The following is a 24,805-nucleotide window of genomic DNA, read 5'->3' on the forward strand; positions in this document are numbered from 1 at the left end:
TTGATTCCCCACATAACAAATTGAAGCGGGATTCGAAGGACAACTCTCAAATGCATGCCCATCTCCACAATAAACACAAGATACATCGGCAACTTGTCCCATAGCAGCTGGTTGTACCATTCCCCCCAAACTCATGTTCTTGAGAAGGTTAGTCATTGAAGAAACTTGAGCGGTCAAAGCTATCAATGCATCCACTTCTAGTATACCAGCCACTTTTTGACTTGTTGAGGCTCTAACATTGGACCATTGATAATTGTTGCTAGCTATCCTCTCCAAAATCTCATAGGCTTCATTATAGGACTTAGAGAGAATATCCCCATTGGCTAAAGCATATAACACCATACGAGTGGAAGAATTGAGCCCATTGTAGAAAGTCTCCATTTGTATACAATGAAGGATCCCGTGGTGTGGGCACTTTCTCAATAATTCCTTGAATCTCTCCCAAGCTTCACAGAATGATTCATCTTCCAGCTGCTGAAATGACATGATTTCATTTCGAAACTTGGCATTTTTGGTAGGGGAAAGTACTTCATCAAGAATTTTTTAGCCAACTCATTCCATGTAGTCACCGAGTCGGGAGGAAGGGTGTTGAGCCAAGCTCTAGCTCGATCCCCCAAAGAGAAAGGGAACAATTTCAAACTTAGGGCCTCATCAGCCACTCCTTGTAGCTTGAAGGAATCAGTCACCTCCAAAAATGAACGAAGATGAAGATGAGGACCCTCAGTAGGCAACCCACTAAATTGAACCACTGTTTGCAACATTTGGAACATCACGGGCTTTAACTCAAATTGTGGTGCTTGAATTTCAGGCCTAACAATGCCCGGATTGAGCTCATTAAACATGGGGGCAGTATACTCCCTTATGGGTCTCTCTCTATCATCATCCATAGCAATTGTGTTAGTGACATTAGTAGCACCCTCAACCCCTTCAACCTCTTCAGCCATATTAAGGCGATTTTGAGCCTGTTGTTCCCTTAGTCTACTTCTAATTATTCTTTCAATTTCAGGGTCAATAGGAGCTAGTTCAATGTCTTCTTGCTCGTTCATATAGTAAATCACCTAAGGAAATGCAAGAGCAAGCAAACAAAGTCAGCTCAACAAAGAAAAATAAATAAATTGCAAGTAATTGATTTTACAAGAATTTCTAATTTCAATCCCCGGCAACGGCGCCAAAAGCTTGTTTCTGGTCAATTTAATATTGATTTTAAATACGCAAGTGCACGTAATCACACAAGTAATATAATGATAAGTAAATCGTCTCCACAGGGATTGCAAATTAAAAAAGTAAGAAAAATAATTACTAAACAATTTTAGAAATTTAAAAATCAAGTGGGTTGTTTATAGGCTAAGAAAAATATTAAAATAAAATGGAAATAATGAAATCAAAAATTGAACTGAACAAGAAAATTGAGAGAAATATATGGATTGCAAAATGGACTTGAATTATTGAATTCCCCTATATTATTCATCCTGAACAAATTGCGGACAAATTGCTGCAACAATATTCTAGCAAAACTCCCAAGTTAACAAGAATTCATTTAAACACTCATAAAACTTTCCCAAATTTTATGACATTAATTCTTCCACCTAATTAAACATATTCCTATGCAAAATTAGATTTAAGAATGCAAATCAAAGTTTAATTCTCTGAAGTTACACAAGGAAAATAGCATATCCCTATGTTACTTACTAACATAACCTAACCTTGATTATGACTTGTGTCATCCAAGCTTTTCCCATTACATTTAATCTTTCCTGCATTAAACATAATTAAATAACTTGCCATTGCAGGCCAAACAACAACAAGAAATTAATATAAGCACACTTGAATGAACAAATGAGATTTTACTAGAATAAAGTGCAAGAAATTTATAGACTATAACATAGGGTTCATCAACAATTCAAGCCACCTAAAAATTAGTTCATGGCTGAGTTCATAGACATTAATTCACAATCAAAACAGCCCATAATATTCAGATTTAGAATCCAACTCAGAAATTAATAAAATAAAGTTTAGGAAAAGAAGAAAGAACAAATCCAAAATGATGCTTGAGTTTTCTATGCTTGTTCTCCTTCTTCCTTGTTGGTCTTCTCAACTTTTCTCCTCTATTTTTTCTGGTTTTTCTTTGCCAAAAATGGTTGCTGGTTCAATGTTACGGCTGGAGTATTCTTTTGGGTATGTTAGGTTTTCTCTTCTCCTCCAAAAGTACCATAATGCCCATCTTTTTCTCCCAAAACATAAAGTATTCCTTCTCTTTTGTACTTTTCTCCAATATGATGATTATTTCCTTCTGTCCTTGCCACATCAGCCGAAATATAAGCTTGCCCATTGACTGCCACGTGTTCCATGCTCCAAAATATACCTGATCACAATGCTTCAGTTTTGCTGCAACAATCCTGAATATTCAGCCATCAACACATAATTTCATCACAATAGATTCATACGCTAGCTCATTCCGTTGTGAAAATATTTATCCATGAAATCATTATCTTTAACCCAAGAGCTATTAAAAACTAAAAAATAATTACATTTAATTAAAATAATGAAAACATCAAAGTTAGCTACCAAAACTAAAAATAAACTAACATCACCCATGATTTTTTCACAATTATAAGTTCAAAAGCACATGAAATAACTCTTTATTCAAGAGTTATCAGAGGGCCACTAGGTTGAGCATTTTGGTGATCTCGCGTTGTAGGCATCGAACTTGGGGTGGCAGTTCTGACTGACCGACTTGGTTTGGATCGGTTATTCCTGTGGGACTTATGAGAGGGGGTAACCGAGCCAAAACCTCCTCAATTTTCCCGTTTTCCATAGCAAGATGACTTCTTAATTGCATATTTTCCAACACAACTGCAGTTAAGTAGTCTGGGATTGGATTCGGTGGCAATGACGCCAAAATCCCATTATCAACGTGGCCCGCCGATTGCTTTCCTGGATGTTGCTGAACTTCAAGGCCATGCTCGTTTCAAATAGTGGTATGATGGGCCTCTTGCCCACCAGGTTGTTCTATCTCATCGTTGTGCATTGAGCGAGTGAGCACCATGATGAGAATTGACTGAGATTTTGATGAAAGCACTAATTTTTTCCTCTCAATTAAAGCACCAAACTGTTGACGCGATTTTCGCCAACAGTGTATTTAAGAAATAATAAGGTTGATTAGTGCTTAAGAATAAACCAAAATATGAAATGAATTCAAAAGAACACAAATCTTTTTACGTGGTTCAGTGGTTAAAATTAACCTAGTCCACGAGTCTATATTATTGTTGTTTCTCTTTCTATTTTGGCAGAGTTTCAGTATTACAAAATAATCATCTCTTTTCCTGTCCAATATTCTCAGTATTTATAGAGAAATTCCATGGACAGGTTTGGGTAACCGTGTGAGTCAATCACTGATTAATACAAAAAATTCCCATTTATACTGGGATATCATTTGATCACAAAATAAATGGTATCCTAATATTTGGGACATTAAATATGACAGGCTGGTCATAAATAATCGTATAAAAGCTTCCGAGTCTTTGGGGATCCGCGAGTACGGAATATATTTTAATTATCATGAGCTGAGTATCTCTCCGAGCTTGTACTTCGACTACTATTTGAATATCATGAGCTCGTACTTCACAACATCATGTTTGTAGCTCGAGTTAAACCCAGGACGCCTAACACCACAGCTGCCCATGTGAAACCGGAGTCGCTTACGTGGATAATAAACAAATATCATGTCCTTGGTTATTTCTATGTATATTTATTTGCCAGCTGTACCCGAGCTGAGTGAAGGACTCATGCTAAAGTTAGGGTACATCAGTTATGTTATTTCTTATATATGTATTCAAATTAGTAGTTATGTTTAGTAGTTTTTAATTGTTCGAGGTCTTAGAAATAGTCGGGGCATTACATGACTGTCGATCAAGGGCTAGAGTGACTCTAAATAATATATAGTGAGACAGGGAACGAGAAGTACTCGTTCCGGGAAATGAGATGAGGGACAGGAAGTATTGTGGTTCAGAATTGGTCTAGATAACCAATGAAGCTATTAGGATTGTTAGGGAAGGAGTGTCTGCTTATTTGAAAGGACATAAGAGTTGGCAAATCTAAATATCGGAACGTGGAGATTCCAAGATTGGATACTTTGTCCTTCTATGAGAATGGTGGACTAAAAAGGATAAAATAGTTTGGGAGGGAAAGAGGAGTTTTGACTCTAGAATCGATAGACTTGTGAGATCCTAATAAGGATTAGGCCATGGGCCTACAAATTATCTTTACGTCAGCATGGGTATAGGCTCATAAGGTGTTACTGGTGCCAATGCCAAGGAAAAAGGTGTTGAGTACTACCCCTAATTGGGTGAGGAGACCCTGGAATTTTAGTGGGATTTATTGTGCAAGGAAAATCCGGTGGAATTATGGATAAATAAGATAAAGTCTTATACAATAAGACTGCCGCTATAGTGAGGGTGTTACAAAGAGATAGCAAGGTAAATGACTTGACTTTGAAGTTATAGTCAGATTCGCGAGATTAGTATCCCAAGACATTTGAATAAATTTCGAGGATGAAATTTCGATAATTAGGGGATAGTTGTAACTTCCCAAATTCACTATTAAGGCCGAGTGCCTTGATTATTGTGTCCGGAGGGCATAATATGATCTATATGTGAAGCTAATCAAATATATATATGTGATTATCCAATATAAATGATTTATTTGGTAATGTGATATTTATGCATGTTTATGTGTATTAAATATGCATGTGGGCCTGTTCTTGTAAATTGGGGCTTATTTGTAATTTTTAACCTATTGAGGCTATACATGTAAGATATATATATACATATATGCATTACGGGTAAGACCACAATATTGTGGGGATATATTTGAGATGTGTGGTTGAGGTGATCCTAGTGAGCGGATTAGCGGAATAGTCCCAACGGGGTTAAATTCCCGGCTAGGGATGAGCCTACAGGTAGTTTGGGAAATATTTGTGAGTATTCAGGATTTATCGGGTAACAGGTAGTTATTTAGTGATTATTTGGGTATGTTGGGATTAATTGGGAGTCTATAGTGCAATTTGAGGATTAGCGGGAAATGTGGCTAAAGACTGTTTCGCCCTTGAGGGAATTGAATGGAAAATACTTGGGTTAGGGGCCTTGTGATCTTTTCCTGGCCTTTGGTTGGTCTTGATTAAGGCTAGAAGCCTTGAGAAACAATCAGAAAGCACCCAAAAACACTTTTAGCCATTCTCTCTTTATTTCATTTCTTTCTCTCCCATGAGGTACTTTGGCATTTTTGAGTCTTTTCGAGAAGGATGGATAGGGAATTGAGGGCCTAGGCAAGGACTAGGATTGGGAAGCAGTTGGGGGGTCGTGAATCTTAGTGGAGGTAAGACTTGTACTCTATTTTCTTGATGAATTTTGCTACGGTTTATGTTTTGTTGAGGTTTAAACTTTGGTTCTTAATCTGAGTGTTGGTGAGGATATGGATTAGTTTATGGGGAAATTATGATATCTATGTTGTGTTATTATGGATGCTAGACTCAATTTTAAGGTTTAGTTATGTTTAGGGTGAGTTCTTAAGGGTTTTGCTTGGGGAAAACACAAAAACTGCTGGAAATTTTTGGGTTCTCGGGGTCGTGTTGTGGCACTATTCTTGGAGCGCTGCGGCCCTCATGAACTCAGAGGCCTAAAGGGTTCCCTGAACTACCTTAGCGCCACAGCGCTGGGTGGGTTGCATCGCGGCGTGTGTCTGGGAAAAAGAGAGCTCAGACCCTCTGACTTGTAGAGGGTCGCGGCGCTTGCTAGGGGCACCGCGGCTCAAATAGAGAACATTGGCCAATAAGGGTTTTTATGCTCTGGAACTCAAACCTAAAGGCTTGGGAAGGATTCTACTACCCGGTTTAGTAGAATCAAAGGTTCCGAAGGTTACTTTTTCGCCTTGAAACATTTGAATAGCCTAAGTGATTGATGAATACCGTTATTGCTTGTGACTAGGTTATACCGCTAGGGCTCAAGGATAGGTATTGTGCTCGGGACTGCCATACGCTAGCTGCTTGAGACTCCAAGTAAGAAAACTGCACCCGCGTTATGATCGGGGCTCTGACCCTAGTTAATAAATATGAGTATGAATATGGATATAACTGTATTTGTGAATATCTAGTAGTACATGCTTATATATGCTTCATTTGATTGCCTGTTGTGCAATATAGTTGTGATTACATCTATTCTGAAGGCAAGCCTAAGGGCGCCGGTGGCTGATAGCAAGCGTGCTGAACACAGCTGGCCTAAGCATGTCAAGGTTGGCTATAAGACCAGAGGACTCGGCCTAAGGTCATCGGACATGAACGTTATTCAAATAAACAGAAGCACTGATTGCACTTAACTAACTTTATTGATTGTTGTGAATTGGATTATTTGTTTGATCGAGCAGATTATCACTGCTGAGTGTATTCCTTATATCCTATTGTTGATTGAATTTATTGATCTGTTATCCAAAGAATAGGTGTGGATGACGTGGCAGACATTTTTAACACATAGCTAACACCTGGCAACGTTCTGTTCGACTATCGACCAGCGAGGTACCCCTAGCGTAACATTTGGACTTTATATACGACCAGCTTGGTCGTATACTCCGTATATTTTGAGAAGATCTTATGCAATTATAATGATATTCGGGATTATCTCCCATAATTCTTGAGTATCCGATTATTTAGGAAAGAATATCTGTAACAAATTTACGTAATCCTCCTTGAGCCTATAAATAAAGAAGAAATATCTTAAGGAGGGGACGTTTTGGCTAATTTAAGTTTATACTTTACAAGATAATTATAGATATTATCTTATGATTGTATTATTCATCTCTCTAAGGCCTGTGAAACTCAGAGAACCCTAGTTCTTTGATCACTCCTTTGAGAATTATTATTAATAATAGGTTAAGTGGACGTAGGTCATTACCAATTCGTGGGGCCGAACCACTATAATTTGTTGTGTCGTTTACTGTTCTTTCCATTAGATTTATTTCAACACGTTCTATCATATCAAGCATTTGACTCCGTGTCAGTTGACCAAAATCTGGGTCAAGATTCTGGTGCTTTCATTGAGAGCTTAAGACGAGGTTGTTGAAGCACTAATGGAAAAAACAACAAAGAAAACTGGGCAGGCGGCTGGCGTTGCACCATCTCAACCTCATCCTCCGAACATGGCTGAAAATGAGCCACACTTGGAATATGATGAGGAGGAATTGGACTCTGAAACGCTGAGAAATACCCTGGGGGTATTGCAAGATGAATTGGCCAATCTGAGGGCCAGTCAAGAAAGTGTTGCGGAGACTATGGCGCGACAGGAGCAAGAAATAGAGCGTCAGTGCCAAGAGCTGAGTGAAAGACAGGCAGAGATGGACCATCGTCAGAGGGAGACCATGGCAGCCCTCGAAGCAACCTTGGAATTGGCTAGGAACCAGGCTGCACCTGCCTCGCAACCTGATCAACCCTCGAATGGGCCACCTAAAAGGGGTCCCAATCCTAGCCCCCTGATCCATCCAACGAGCCCTCAAAGGCTGAAGTAGCCACCAATGCCTCAGGAGGATTTCCCACCAAGGAATCCTGAGATGCAACCTCCATCCCAGGCTGGTCAAGGCAATCCCCCGCAGCCAAGGCAGAATAGGGCCGGGCAGCAGCCCCGCAGTCCTAGACGCCAAGGGGGTGAAGAGTCGAACCCACTGAGCAGGGAACAGCATCCTTCTAGCAATAGAAGGAACTTGGAGATAAACTCTGTGGTTAGGGGCCCCCCACGGCATGATAATGCACAGAGACCTACCGACCAGCGTAGGCCTCCCCTTAATGCTGGGGAAGTTCCAGCCCGAGGAGGCAACCGAGGGGACAGTCAGTCCCACCATAGCCAATCAAGGTTCAGAGATGGCCATGGCTACAATGAGGCTGACTCAGGCAGAGGGAATGTCCAACAAGCGAGATGTAATGCTGGGCGGCAGCCCAGACAAAACAATGTCTTTAACCGGCTCGGAGCAAGCGAGCAACGGCGAAGAGACGAAGACTTAAGGGATGTACTCAACGACCTCCAGGAACGGCACGACGAGTACATTCCCCCAGCAGCAGAGGCCCCGGTGATTCTTGAAGTCGTGCAAGCGCAGATAGATGCCCTGAACCAAGCAATGCAACAGCTGGTCCGGGGAAGAACGTCTCACATCGAGTACGACAGGAGAAGGGGCACTCCTTTCGTTCAGAGGATAGCTGTGGCAGAGACTCCCAGTAAGTTTAAGATGCCCACACTTCCAAACTTTGATGGGTATGGTGACCCGGTATCTCATGTCAATAAGTTTGAGATACAGATGGACATTCAGAAAGTGTCTGAACATGCTCGGTGCAGGATCTTCCCTGCAACACTTTCTGATGTTGCACGGGAGTGGTTTTTTAAATTCCCTCCTACAAGTATTGTATCTTGGGAGATGTTCGTAAAGGAGTTTTATGGAAAATTACATACGGGTCCTGTGCACCCAAATGAGACGAACCAGCTAGTTGAGATACGCCACCAAGAAGGAGAACCACTGAAAGATTACGTCCAGCACTTTATCCGAGCAGCTGCTGGAGCCAAAACAGTGGGAGATGAAGGCAAGATGATGGCCCTAACTGCAGGAGTTAGGCGTCGTACGCCTCTGTGGAGTAGCCTCAGAAAGCATGGGGTTAAGACTACCCAAGAATTCTTGGATCAAGCTGATCGATACATCAAGATCGAGGATGCCATTGCCAGCGAGGGAAAGACCCCAAGCAAGGATAAGGGGACTGAAGACCCCGCCAAAGCCGCCAATGGGTCAAAACCCAACGACAACGGTAAAGGCAACGGGAACAGAAATGGAAAAAATGGGGGGAAGAGACCCCATAACGAACCTTCTACCTCCGAGAGTAAGCACGCAAAGGGCAACCGTTATGAGCCACGGTTCACTAACTACACTTCCCTCGTCAAGTCTCGAGCAGAGGTATATCAGGCCACAAGTTCCAGTGTGCCTTACAAAAGACCCGCTGCCATTCGAAAGGATATTTCGAAGAGGGATACCACCAAAATCTATCATTTTCATAACGACTACGGACACGATACGAACGATTGCAACCAGCTGAAAGATGAGATCAAGTTACTTATTAGAAAAGGACACTTAAGGAGATTCATACGGGCCTCGGGGCCTTCCCAATGAGAGGCTCCAGGTGGCAACGAGCAGGCGCCTACACGCCAACACTCGCCACCTTTGCAGCCTGATCTCGTGGCTGGCACTTTACTCACCATCTGCGGAGGCCCGCACCTTGCGGGAAATAGCGGGAAGGCAAGGGAATGATATGCTCAGACCCTACGCCACGACCAAGACATTGAGATGATGACTGTGGAGGACCGGGCTTCAAAGAAGGCTCGGTCAGAGGACAGTGAAATAACCTTCTCTGATTGCGACGTCCAGCATGTCCGATTCCCACATTTCGATCCGCTGATCGTGGATGTTCAAATTGCCAACATGATGGTAAAGAGAGTACTGGTCGATACATGAAGTTCAGTTAACATCTTGTATAAATTTTCGCTGGAACGAATGAAGTTGTCCGTCAAGGACTTGGAGCCCTGCAACCAAACAATTTACGGTTTCTTTGGTGAGGGACTCGCTCCAACAGGGTCAATCAGGCTTCCGGTAATAGCAGGTACAATGCCCGCTACTAGGACATTACTCACTACTTTCATAGTGGTCGATTGTCCTTCCGCTTACAATGCTGTAATTGGAAGACCCATACTGGTTGACCTTCGGGCAGTCACCTCAATATGGCACCTGGCCATGAAATTCCCAACAGACACAGGGGTAGGATGCGTGTTGGGAAATCAGAGGGAAGCAAGGGAGTGCTATAATGCCTCAATTACTAAGGCCAAGAAACGAATGTCGAGGAGCGCTCCCCCATAAAGGTTACAGATGGCCATTGATACACAAGCCCAATCAGGTGATGAAGTCGCCAAATAGGGTGTTGCCCAAAGTGAGGATAGAGATTTAGATCCTCGATTTGGGGATTTTGAGGAAGATGTTGGACCAGTCAAGGACCTTGAGGAGGTCCAGCATGACGAAAAGTTTCCGACCAGAGTTGTCAAGGTCGGCAAAAATTTGGAAGCAACAACGAAGCACGCACTGGTGGACTTTTTAAGGAAGAACTAGGAAGTTTTTGCCTGGTCACATAAAGATATGGCTGGGATAGATCTTGGAGTCATCAGCCATGTCCTGAACGTCGACAAAAGCTTTCCACCCGTGCAATAGAAAAGAAGGCTGCTCGATAAAGATAGATCAAAAGCCTTAAAAGAAGAAGTTGAAAAACAAAAGTAGAATGGGTTCATTAGGGTGGAATTTTATCCATCGTGGGTCTCTAATCCAGTACTGGTTCCCAATCCTAACGGCAAATGGCGAACCTGTGTGAATGTCACAGACCTTAATAAAGCCTGCCCTAAGAATTGCTTCCCACTCGCAAGGATCGACCAGCTAGTCAATGCAATTGCAGGACATGAGATCCTCTCTTTCATGGATGCATACTTAGGATACAATCAGATCAGTATGCATCCCCCTGACGAGGATCACACTAACTTTCGGACCGATACAGGGCATATCTGTAATTTTGGCCGGTTCATGGCATAAATGTGATTATATGTGATAAATTGTTGAGGCCACATTATTATGTAGATATATTTGCAGCGTATGGCTCAAGACAGTCCTAGTGAACGGATTAGCGAAATAGCCACAGCGGGGATTAATTCTCTGCTCGAAAAAAGGGCCTAGGGGTATTTTTGGGAATTTATAGAATATCTTGGGAATTGTTGGATACTGAATAAATAAATGGTAATTAAATGGATGACGGGATTGATTGATAAATATTAGGAACATTTAAGGAATTAGCAGGAACTAGGGTGAAAAGACCATTTTGCTCCTAGAGTATTTCATGGTTGGTGATACAATGGTGGGCAATTTAGTCATTGTGTGGACTAAGGGTGGAGTCGGCTAAGTGTTAAAGGTAACCAGAAAAACACTAGACACATGAGGAAAGACCCCAAACTCACTCCTCTCTCTCTCACTTGCGATTTCACTCTCTCTCTCACTCTCTCAATAGACTTTGAAGCTAAGGGAAGGAAAATGGCTGCAAAACTTAGGCTTAAATCTGAGAATTAGACTTGTTTGGGCTGGGTCAAGCTGAGGAAAGGCTAGCTTAAAGACAGCCAGTGGATTCTGAGAAGGTTTGGTCACCAATTCAGGTAAGGTTCAACTTTAATTTATTGATTAGAGCTGAGTAGTTTTAAATCTTAAAACATGTGTTAATTCTGGGTTCTTGGGTATAAGTTAGTTGATGAATTGCTGGAAGTTTGAATAGAATTTCTGTGTTCTTGTATGCTTACAATTTATGGTTTGAGTCTTGGTTTTTCCCTAGTAATTTAGTTGGAAGTGGGAGTGTAATGGGTTTGAAACCTTGTAGTTATTAGCTGGGAGAAGCATGTGAATAACGCAGAATTTCTAGGCTTGAAGGGGGCGCGTCGCAGCGCATGTGGCCTGTTGTCTTGGGTGTGCTCTCTGAGATGGGGGCGCACCGCTACCCACTAAGCCAAGTCATGGCCCACCTCCCCTTTGGCTTGGGTCTTTGCTCTCTGACTTGGGTGCAAGTCGTGACCTACTAAGCCATGTCGCGACCCGCCTGAGAATTTTAGGCTTAGAGTGGTTTCTAGAATTGGTAAGGCTTGAGGGTTTGAACCTAGACGCTCGGGAAAATTTCTACTACTCGGTATAGTAGGAATTGAGGTCCCGGAGGCTAGTTTTTATCTCCTAAGCTTTTTTATTTGGATTGGAAGTAAAAAATTACCAATTGGACACTGTGACTAGGTTTATCGCCAAGGCTCGGGGGTAAGGATCGTGCTCGGGACCATTCCGTTATCTCCATTCAGAATTAAAGGTAAGAAAACTGCACCCTTGAGTGGTTGTAAAGGGATTGATTTCCCAATACTTGAATATCTATATTGTATGGCTAAATGAATGATTTGGCATATGGAAATGAACGACATAAGAGAGCTGGGGATTGGTAATTTGCGCACAGAAGGTGGCTCAGGCACTGTGAGTTGGGGTCAACTAGATAAACATTGAACTCGACCTAAATGAGTCGGGGTCAGTGGATTAAATAGAGGGTGCAACCTAAGGGCGTCGATCCTGAGTATTGCATGTTGATTAAGATGAATTGTTGAATATAAATGTTAATTGTTGTTAGCTTGATGCTATGGCTTGTTGAATATCTCGTTAACTATTTGGTGAATTAATTGATTATCATCATTGATTATGTTTTGTTGCTATGGTTTTCTTGTTGGGCCTTGGCTCACGGGTGCCAAGCGATGCAGGTAAAGGCAAGGGTAAGCTGGACCAACCATGAGTTGGAGAGCTCTGGAGGAAAGATGTACATTGTCAGCTGCTTGTCCACCACGACCGAGGGAAAGTACAGGGACAGAAGCCTAAATCTTGTATTTTTCCATTAGAGTGGCCATTGATTGTATATAACTTTTGAGAGTTTTTAAACTGTCTTTTAAACCCTGTTTTTGGGATCCCATTTACCAAACATCTATTTTATTAAAAATTAACTGTTTATGATCAAAAAATCTTTTATCCCTAACCTGATTATGACTTTAGGATCACATTTTACTCAAATGACTTAATTAGCAAGTCTTGCACTATTTTAAATACACAGTGTAACGGTTTTGGTTATCCAGGGCGTTACATAATTTGTATTCCATTTGTCTTTTATCAGTCTGTAACCATTTTTGGGATCTCATCTATAAACTTAATATTTTTAATGAAAAATAATCACTTTGTTGACCAAACTTAAAATACCTAACATTGACTTAGTCTTTAATTACACATTTAAGTCCAAATGACTCGCTTAGCGAGTTAGGCACTATTTTAAACACACAGTGTAACAGTCTTGGCTAACCAGGGCCTTACAACATGCCATTTTAATGATGCAATGAGTGGGCATTCCTATTCTATATGGAATGTGTAGTGATTATATCATCATGTTACCAATCATACAATATAATTAAACATTTAGGTATTGACTGGGTTCTATTTGTTAAACGAAATTCCAAAAATACACCAAGGCATTCCTCGGGCTTCGAAGATTCTTGTAATTTCCATGGGCTTTGTCCTTTGTTGTGGGCCTTCCGGGATTGCACACTCAAACCTTAACCCTAGGTTCTAAATGAGATGACATAATTTCCAAAATTAAGATTTGTCAAAGTTTCTTAAACTTTTTGTTATTAAAATAATAATTTCATAAAATATTAACTAATAACTAATGGAAATGGTTACCATTTATTAAATAATAATTTCATAAATTAGCAATTAATAACTAATAGTGTCCAAAACTATTATCAAATTTTTGGGAAAAATAATTATTTTTATTTATAATAAATAGTTTCTTAAACTATTATTATAATTACAATTATTGGTATTATAATTACATAAATTTTATTTAATTAATAATTAAGTAGATTTTGTAAACTAAATTTTGACTCCAATTAAGATGTTAAAAAAATTTCATTTCTCTAAATAAAAATAAATTGTTAATCTTATTAGTGATTTCTTAAACCAATATTTTATTTCAATCAATCAAATATTTTTCATTAAGAAATGAAAACTAATAATCGTGTTTCATAAACAATGTATTTGACTAATTTAATAGTCAAATGTTCCCAATAATAAAAATGAAAAAAGTGAACAATTCACTTTCTTAATTTTGAATTAGGACATAAATGTCTTGTTTCCCAAAATAAACAATTAAAAATTTATTTTTCAATAATATTTTTAATTAATATAGTTAAATTTTTTAAATTTGAATTTGGTAACTAAAACCAACTTCCCTATATTAAAGGTTGGGTCATTCAACTAACAACTAAAATATTTCTCATAAATATCATAATATCAAATATTAAAATATAAATTTTATTTAAATTAAATAATTAATCTAAATAAATAAATAATATAAACTAACCTCCGTTATGTTCATCACGGCAAGAACTAAATTTTTTGAATAATTGATCATATGAATTAAACAATTAGCTAGTCTCACTTATGGTATTGATCAATAGGATCAATTGCACAAAATGTGCACTCACGCATGGTGCTAAGCACATATTCATATCCTTAAATGATCAATCAACGATCAAATTATATGCATCAAACGAGACCTTTTCCCATGTTCCTAATACTCACGACACATTCAACAATTGAAAAAAAAAAGTTTATATGTGATCAATTCGTGCAAAACTTCATGGCTGCAAGCCGTGAGATATATATATATATATATTGATAATTTTTATAGTATTCAATCTATTGAATATCATCTCATTCAACAACATTACTTTAATTCAAAACTAAAGAATTACATAGAACCTATACCCAACAAAACAACATGATGTACATCAAATCTAATTCAGAAATTAAGAACAAAACCAAAAATAAAGATAACCATATAGTTAACAATCAATTACATTCAACACATTCATTCAAAATATAAGAGAAATAAGAACAAATCTTAAGCTCACTCATAAAACATGTGCTCTACGTATTCATACATTCAAAATACACACAGACCAGATTCATGTCACATGATTTCAATTATGGCTCTGATACCAATTGTTAATTTTTGATAATGTGGTTGACAGTGCAGTGGAAGCATGGGATAACATTTCAATGCAATAATAATAATTATTAAAGCATAAGAACGAATCACCCTAGAAACCATAACTAGAATGAGATATTTCTCATGCGAATGAATCTGAATAAAATAGAAACTTACAAATACATTTTCTAGATGTAGAACATGTGTAGATCAAATAGTGTCTTATCATCCAAACTCACCATGTAATGCCCTGGATAGCCAAGACCGTTACACCGTGTACTTATAAAGGTGCAAGACTTGCTAATCAAGTCATTAATTTGAAAACATGTCACTAAACATGTGCGATCTATGGTTAAAAAGGTTTTGGTCTGAAAAGACTCACTTCATATATTTAAACTCTGGTAAACAAGGGATCCCATACAAAACAAAGTTAAAATAAGTTTACAGACTCCCAAAAGTACATAAATAACTACTAGCCATACTAAGGCAAAACAGACGGTCTTTAGGTTCCACGTCCTTGCCTAGACCTCAACTGTGGCGGCCGAGCACCTGGCTATGTACATTCCGCTCGCTGAGCTCTCCAGTCAGGGCTGATCTAACTTGCCCTTGCCTTTACCTGCACCACGTAGCACCTGTGAGCCAAGGCCCAGCAAGAAAACATCATAGACGACTCAAACAATAACAGCAGACAAATAGCTCAGTAAGCATGTATACCCATCAGATAATCCACAACAGATATTCAGCACATTCAATCCAATACAAGATACATTCTATCACATATAATATTCATATATCACATAATGTTCAAGGTCGACGACTTAGGCCGCACGCTCTGTTTAACCCACTGACTCTGGCCCGCTTAAACCAAGCTCAATGCATAATAAGCTGTCCTCGGCTACAAGTGGCCGAGCCGCGCCCTGTCCGCTAGTGAGACCCTTGGCACCCTTAGTCCGTTGGCTCACTAAATGGTTTACATGGCATAATACCATCTTTTCAAGCTTCTAATATAGGGAACCCTTAGTCCCGTCACATATATTCAACCACGATCCACACCCCTTTAGTCTGTACGGTTATCGAGTTACGAGCAACACCCCTCAAACACGATCCGTTCCTGAGCCTAAGCTTTTATCACCTAGCCACAACCAAAGTATAGTGTTCCATAAATACTCAATTATAGGTTTCCAATTACAAAACTAACTCCCGGGACTCCTAATTCCACCAAGCACGGTAGTAAAATCAAACCCGAGCTCACTAGACCACTTCCCCATGCTTAAAACCTTCAAAATCTCAAGTGTGCAACCAAGGGTTGCGACCCCCAAAACCTAGCCGCGGCCTTTCCCCAAAACAGAACCTATTCTCTCATTGAACCACACAGGCGCCGCGGCCCTTGCCTTGGGCGACGCGGCGCGCCCCCTTGGTCGAGCCCCCTTGGCTTCTTTGCATGCTAGGGCCGCAGGGCTCTAGAACAGAGCCGCGGCCCTCCTCTTCGAACCCAGATTTTTCACCATTTCAAAGCTCAAAACCTTACCTTAAATCATCCCAAAACTTCCCAACTCTTAACCAATTAATTCCCAACTTCTTTAGCGTGATCTAAACAACATAATTCCCAAGAAAACACAGCCTAACACACTCTAATCTCCTCCTTTAAACTTCTGAAACCCAAGTGATATAAACACTTAAACCAGCTACCTAAACACAATTTAAACCTCTAAACTAGAAGTTAAAATTCACCTTTGCTGTAGAATCACTCCACCAAGCTGTGGCCAAGCTAAGCTCCCAAGTTCCCTTCTTTAATTCTGCCTTAAAATACCAAAACTGACTTTGTCTCAACACCTAACACACCCAGCTAGAAATCAGAATTCAAACCATAGAAAAGATGTTTAGATGCTTACCTTAATCCCTGTTCTAGTGCTTGATAAATCCCTAAGCTAGACCTTCAAATCCTCACTACAAATCCAAGAGATTCCAGCTAATTTCCCCTTTAGTTTCCTTTGTGTTTCCTTAAACGTGAAAGAGAGAGAGTTGAAGCTAAGTTAAAGTCGGTTTATGTTTTCTTCCAAAATCTTCTCTATGTCTAACTTATCTATTAAGTTAATCCCGAGGCTCGGGGTGCCGGAACCGTCCCCGAGGCCAAAATGGTAAAATCCCCCAGTATTCCCGCCTAGACATCCTAACCTCAAATATATCTCCATATATTTATTTTCATGACCCGATAATCCTAATTGCTACCCGTTATCTATAATTATCCCCGACTTCTCCAAAGTCATATCTTAAACCCCGTTGTGACTTATCCCGCTATCTGACCCCAGAATCGTCTTGAGTCGTGCTCAACAACCCTGTCCACATAATAATGTGGTTCTCACATATATCACATATCATATTAACACATAATATAATCGATTATCATATAAGAATTATTAAACATATAATTACTCATTAAATCACAATTATTCCATTAATGCCCTCCTGGCACACTAATCAAGGCCCTTAAGTCTTATTAGCGAATTTGGGTCGTTACAACTATCCCCTCCTAATGAGAATTTCGTCCTCGAAATTTACCTAAATAGCTCGGGATGTAGATCCCGCATCGCTGTCTCTTGCTCCCAGGTCGCTTCCTCGACCTAGCTATTCCTCCATAATACTTTCACTAACGGAATCGTCTTATCCCGCAGAACCTTCTCTTTCCGATCCAACATCTGAACTGGTCTCTCCTCATAGGACAAATCGGCTTACAGCTCCAAGTCCTCATGCCTCAACATATGTGTTGTATCAGAAACATACTTCAGCAACATAGAGACGTGAAACACGTTATGAACTCCTGATAAGGACGGTGGCAAGGCCAGCCTATAAGCCACCTGCCCTACCCTCTCTAGAATCTCAAAGGGTCCAATGAACCGAGGGCTCAACTTGCCCTTCACTCCAAATCTCCTCACACCCCTCAACGGTGAAACTCGCAGAAACACGTGGTCTCCAACCTGGAAATCCACGTTCCTACGCTTAAGATCAGCATAGCTTTTCTGTCTACTCTGTGAGGCAAGCATCCTAGCTCGAATCTTTTAAATGGCCTCATTAGTCTTCTGAACCATATCCGACCCCAAATATCTTCTCTCACCCATCTCATCCCAGTGAATAGGCGATCTGCACTTCCTTCCATATAACATCTCATAAGGAGCCACTCCAATAATGGACTGATAAACGTTGTTATATGAAAACTCAATCAATGGAAGATACTTACTCCACGAACCCTCAAAGTCAATCACACATGCCCTAAGCATGTCCTCCAGTACCTGAATCGTCCTCTCAGACTGTCCATCAGTCTAAGGATGAAAAGCTGTACTAAACTTCAATTGAGTCCCCATGGCTCTCTGTAGAGCTCCCCAGAACTTAGAGGTAAAGATAGGGTCTCGATCAGATACAATAGACTTTGGAACCCCATGGAGACGAACTATCTCCCTCCCATATAGCTCTGCATACTGTTCCACACTATAAGTTGACCTAACTGGTAGGAAATGAGCTGACTTGGTGTATCTATCCACTATCACCCACACCGAGTCATGGAGTCCAACTGTCCTAGGTAATCCTCCCACGAAATCCATCATAATATCCTCCCACTTCCATTCCGGGATACCCAAAGGCTGCAGCAATCCCGCTGGTCATTGATGCTCAGCCTTAACCTGCTGACAGGTTAAACATCTAGATACGTACTCAACTACATCCTTCTTCATCCCGGGCCACAAGTATAATGTCCGTAGATCCTGATACATCTTCGGGGTACCCGGATGAAGTGAGTATGGCGTAGTGTGGGACTCATCCAATATCTCACGCCTAATCTCCCCATCTGCCTGAACACAAATCCGTCTCTGATATCGGAGCAAACCTGCCTCTGAAACTGAATAATCTTTAGCTGTCCCCGCTAAGGCATGCCGCCTACTATCCTGCAACTGCACATCAGTCAACTGTCCCTCCTTGACCCGCTCCAACAAGGTCGACCGCAAAGTGATATTGGCTAACTGGCCCACCACCAGTTCTATCTTCGCCCTGACCATCTCATCAGCCAATTCTCTCGAGATCTGGGTAGAACTATACAACTGTCCTGGGCCCCTCCGGCTCAATGCATCTGCCAAGACATTGGCTTTCCCAGGGTGGTAAAGGATATCACAATCATAATCCTTAACCAACTCCAACCAACATCTCTGTCTCATATTTAGATCCTTCTGAGTGAAGAAGTACTTCAGACTCTTATGATCAGTGTAGATCTCACATTTCTCTTCATACAGATAATGACGCCACACCTTCAATGCAAACACAACTGCCGCTAACTCCAAATCATGAGTCGGATACCTCTGCTCATACTCCTTCAGCTGTCGAGACGCATAGGCTATAACTTTCTCATTCTGCATCAGCACACAGCCTAAACCCAACCTCGATGCGTCACAGTAGACCATGAACTTCCCTTCCTCTGAAGGAAGACTTAACACAGGCGCAGAAATAAGCCGTCGCTTCAACTCCTGAAAGCTGTTATCACACTTCTCTGACCAGACAAACTTCTGATTCTTTCTTGTCAACTCTGTCATCGGCGAAGAAATCTTTGAGAACCCCTCTACAAACCGCCTATAGTAACAAGTCTGTACGGTTATCGAGTTACGAGCAACGCCCCTCAAACACGATCCATTCCCGAGCTTAAGCTTTTATCACCTAGCCACAACCAAAGTATAGTGTTCCATAAATACTCAATTATAGGTTTCCAGTTACAAAACTAACTCCCAGGACTCCTAATTCCACCAAGCACGGTGGTAAAATCAAACCCGAGCTCACTAGACCACTTCCCCATACGTAAAACCTTCAAAATCTCAAGTGTGCAACCAAGGGCTGCGGCCCCCAAAACCTAGCCGCGGCCTTTCCCCAAAACAAAACCTATTCTCTCATTGAACCACACACGCGCCGCGACCCTTGCCTTGGGCACCGCGGCGCGCCCCCTTGGCCGAGCCCCCTTGGCTTCTTTGCATGCTAGGGCCGCAGCGCTCTAGAACAGAGCCGTGGCCCTCCTCTTCGAACCCAGATTTTTCACCATTTCAAAGCTCAAAACCTTACCTTAAATCATCCCAAAACTTCCCAACTCTTAACCAATTAATTCCCAACTTCTTTAGCATGATCTAAACAACATAATTCCCAAGAAAACACAGCCTAACACACTCTAATCTCCTCCATTCAACTTCTGAAACCCAAGTGCTATAAACACTCAAACCAGCCACCTAAACTCAATTTAAACCTCTAAACCAGAAGTTAAAACTCACCTTTGCTGTAGAATCACTCCACCAAGTTGTGGCCAAGCTAAGCTCCCAAGTTCCCTTCTTTAATTCTGCCTTATAATACCAAAACTGACTTTGTCTCAACACTTAACCCACCCAGCTAGAACTCAGAATTCAAACAACACAAAAGATGTTTAGATGCTTACCTTAATCCCCGTTCTAGTGCTTGATAAATCCTTAAGCTAGACCTTCAAATCCTCACTACAAATCCAAGAGATTCTAGCTTATTTCCCCTTTAGTTTCCTTTGTGTTTCCTTAAACGTGAAAGAGAGAGAGTTGAAGCTAAGTTAAAGTCGGTTTACGTTTTCTTCCAAAAGCTTCTCTATGTCTAACTTATCTATTAAGTTAATCTCAAGGCTCGGGGTGCCGGAACCGTCCCCGAGGCCAAAATGGTAAAATCCCCCAGTATTCCCGCCTAGACATCCTAACCTCAAATATATCTCCATATATTTATTTTCATGACCCGATAATCCTAATTGCTACCCGCTATCCATAATTATCCCCGACTTCTCCAAAGTCATATCTTAAACCCTGTTGTGGCTTATCCCGCTATCTGACCCCAGAATCGTCTTGAGTCGTGCTCAACGAACCTGTCCACATAATAATGTGGTTCTCACATATATCACATATCATATTACCACATAATATAATCGATTATCATATAAGAATTATTAAACATATAATTACTCATTAAATCACGATTATTCCATTAATGCCCTCCTGGCACACTAATCAAGGCCCTTAAGCCTTATTAGAGAATTTGGGTCTTTACACACTATCTTCCATACTATGGCTCGCACAAAGAGAAAGAGACAGGTGGGTGTCTATGCTATTTGGTAGGACAATTCAGAGAGAACAAAGTTCTCTATTTTTCTCTCTTGGCAAATAACGTGAAAATGCATTTGATCTCGTTTTCTCATGATGTTATGTTCTATTAATATACAATCAAAAGAAGACCTAGACATAATCTCATTGGGCCTCTTCGTGGGCCATAGTCCATTTGGACTGTGGTTGGCGCCAACTACAGGGCTTTAAGCCCTGTGGTATTTGATCACTATAAAATGATATTTGTGAGACTTTTATCATATTATTTTATGTATTAAACAATTATACCACAAAATCAAATATGATTAAATTAATTTTTCAATAAAAAATTAATTTATCAAAATTATCAATACAATTATATTTTCCATTAAATATTATTTCATAAATGATATTTTAAATATTATTTCACAAATAATATTAATTTGTGAGAATAAAAATAATAATTTATTATTTTAAAATATTTCCTTTTAATACCAAAATCATACGTCTGACTTATCGAGCTAGTATGGGGACAATATGGACCCATAGTTCTAAGCTCCAATAATTTAATTAATTTCATTAATTCTTAGTTCCATTAATTAATTTATTAATTATGAATTATTCCACTAGAAATTCATAGTTGAACTCTCAAAACTATAGTCATATATCATTAGAAGTTATAACTATAAAGTTGTCCATTGATTTAGTCATTACATGAGTTATGACCATCTGCTAGTTGTTCATAATTAAAGCTAGGTCTTAACGTCTGTTAATCTCTCTAATTATGTTTTTATCAATTAGTTCCATTGATCCTCTAATGAACATTATTCTATAAATTTAATCATAGAATGAAATTTTTGTTCTCTAACATAAATTGAGCACTCTATGATTAAGCCCCGAATCAACACTGAAAGGAACAACAAATCTACTTTCATTTAAGTAAGGAGCATATTCCATATTTGTGAAGTATGTTCCTAGCCACTTGCAGTTCTATGACTCCAAGATATCAGGAATTTGGTCATAGGAATATTGAACCTTACACAATAAGTCAAAAAATCATAAAAACACAAAAAAGAGTTCATTACTTACTTCAGGATTAAGGTCAAGTGTCAAACGACCATCATTGATGAATGTTGAACTTCTATATTTCAACGGAGATTATCAAAAGTTCTTTCATTCATCGTGTCCCAGTCCAATACAATCTATATTGTATACGGTATCTCTATCTCTTTGTGTCACTATACTTAACAATCTAGATAAACTTCTATGTCTTAAACAGAAGATAGGTCGTACTCATATATTTATTAAATAAAGCTCCCACTTTATTTAGCGATTACGAATAATTTTTATATTCTTATCTTGAATTAAATCCTCTTGTGTAATGCCCTACTTCCTTAGAGTCGTTACTAAGTGAGTTTTAAACGTGCAATTAACTCGCTAATTGAGGTTTTAAGACAAAAGTGTAGCTAAACCATAACAAAGTCACATAATTTAAAAATATATCCATTCATTGAAAAGTATAAAGTGTTTAACATTTGGGATCCCCAAAATACCGTTTAGAAATATTTACAACTAAAAAATATAACTAAAGTCTGCTAAACGACAAAATTTAGGTTTAATACAAACATCTCCGAAAAATACCCCTGGTAGTGCCAGCCAGCCAGGCCAAACATGTACGCGTCGCTTCACGCTCTCCGTACTCATGGTTGGTCAAATTTCTCCTTGCCCTTACCTGCACCATAGAGCACCCGTGAGCCGAAGCCCAGCAAGAAAACTCACACAAGCAAATAACATATGCATATCTCTCATTCAACATATAATCAAACCGCCAACAGGCTAAACACATACGACCATGTCATCCCAGGTGCTTTACTAGGCCCTGGGTCCGCTGTCTACACTGTGAGGATATCTCAGGTATCCTATAGGATCTCACCCTGGCAACTCGCACTCCGCGTGCTAAACGCTGCTCCCGGCCCCCTTGCCGTTCTTGGCCTTCACCGTTCCTGACTCTTGTCGTTCGTGTACACATATCCACACATAGGATAACTATACAAATACCTAAACATGTATACACATAATCAATGGGGCTACTCCCTGCAACACAATCATATAGGGTCGTGCCCTGCAACACAAACTATAAGGCCTCGCCCTACTCTAAGGGTACAACAGTTTTCTTACCTGTGTCTCGAGCTTTCCAAGCACTGATGTCCCAAGCACAGTCCCCTATTTCGAGCCTCACTGAAAACCTAGTCACAACGTATCAACAACATCCATCCATCAAGTTCTAATCAATTAAATAGCTTTGGGTCATAATTCTAGTCTCTGGGACCTTAAATTCTATCAATCTGGGTGATAAAATCTATCCTGAGCCTTAACTTTTAGATTCTCAAGCCTAAAATCTCCTTGAAGCCCAAAAACACACTAAGTGTCGCAGCCTCATGAACCCATGCCGCGGCCCGCCTCAACCAGAAACCCCCAACCCCAAAACAGGGCAGGCGTGCCGCGGCCCAAGTTAGGGTGTGTCGCAGCCCGCCCTTCATCCAGGCCTCCAACTTGTACTAGAGGACTGCGACTCACCAAGAACAATGTCGTGGCCCGACCCTTCGAACCCATAAAATCCTCCATTTTTTCCACCAAAACCATGCCAATTTACCCCAAAATCAATCCAACAATCCAAATCATTCATCACAAAAATTCTACTACAGTCTCAGCAACAAAACCTAACAAGAATTAACCCAAACCGCATCTAAAACTCAAGAATGATTTCTCACATAGCTCACATGCATAACTATGAAATATTAGCATAAATTCAACATAATTCATCAAGTTAAGAGCTTACCTTTGCTTAATTGAATCTCAGTGTTAATCTCCTAAGCTCCAAGCTTCAATCCCCCCAAGCTCCAGCCTTGAGTTCTGAATTTCCTACCTTAATCTCCTCAAAGTTCCCCTTGGTAAGGTTAAGAGAAAACAAGAGAGAGAGAAGAGAGTTTTGGGTCGGTTCTTTGGTTTATCAGTGTTTCCTCAATTTTGTTATATTTAACTTAAGTTTCTAAGGTTACCTCAAAGGCTCAGGGTACCAAAAGCGTCCCCGAGGGCAAAATGGTAAGTTTCCCCAATATTCCCTCCTAAACGTTCTAACATAAAATATATATCCCAATATTTATTTTCATAACCCAATAACCCCATAAAACGTCTAATGCCTGAAATACCCCTCGACTTCCCCCGAGTCGGGTATTTGACCCCGTTGTGAGTTTCTAGCTAAACAGCTCCCTAGGACTGTCTCGGATCGTGCAACACAGATATATCACAAATACATCACAATATTCGCAATTATTACATTTATGCCGTCAACAGGGTAAAATTACAAACATGCCCCTAATAACCAAACGGGGCCCACATGCATATTTAATTCACCTAAACATGCATCTATAATCACATACTCATCAAAATTCACATATTATAATAATAAATCACTTATTGCCCTCCAGGCACGCTAATCAAGACCCTAAGCTTTATTAGCAAATTTGGGGCGCTACATCTTGTATATATATCATTTTACATATACTCAATTCAAAACCACGTCAATAATGTTGGATCTGCATGATAAATGACACATATAATTAAATACAAATATGAGTGCAAAATATAAAATTTATTTAATTAACAGCTATCGTTCATACATTAATATACTTTAAGGGCACAAATCCCAACACAGTCATGGTCCCAGCTGTCCTCGGAGTTTAGAAGACAATTTGTGGCCGTGAGGTATGTAACGTCCTGGATGGCCAAGAAAATTACACTGTTTAATTTAAATAGTACTGGACTTGCTAATCAAGTATTTTTTATATAAACGTGTTACTAAGAATAATTAATGGATCAAGGTTAAATGATTTTGATAATAGGAATAGTTATACTTCATTAAGAATTGCGAATCTACACACGGGATCCCAAAAAATAAGTGTTACAAGGCATTTACAACTAAAAATAAATTACAACATAAACCGGCATAAACGACAAAATTAAGTTGGCTCTA

General features: G+C 40.0%; 1 non-coding gene across 1 annotated transcript; it reads left to right on the forward strand.

The window, feature by feature from the left end:
* The first annotated feature begins 397 nt into the window (after positions 1-397).
* LOC133793160 (small nucleolar RNA R71) lies at positions 398-503 on the forward strand. Its single transcript, XR_009874618.1, has one exon. It is a non-coding gene; the product is annotated as a small nucleolar RNA R71 (small nucleolar RNA).
* Positions 504-24,805: the final 24,302 nt, after the last annotated feature.

The sequence above is a fragment of the Humulus lupulus genome, chromosome 7 (assembly GCF_963169125.1).
Source record: "Humulus lupulus chromosome 7, drHumLupu1.1, whole genome shotgun sequence".
Classification (NCBI taxonomy): domain Eukaryota; kingdom Viridiplantae; phylum Streptophyta; class Magnoliopsida; order Rosales; family Cannabaceae; genus Humulus; species Humulus lupulus.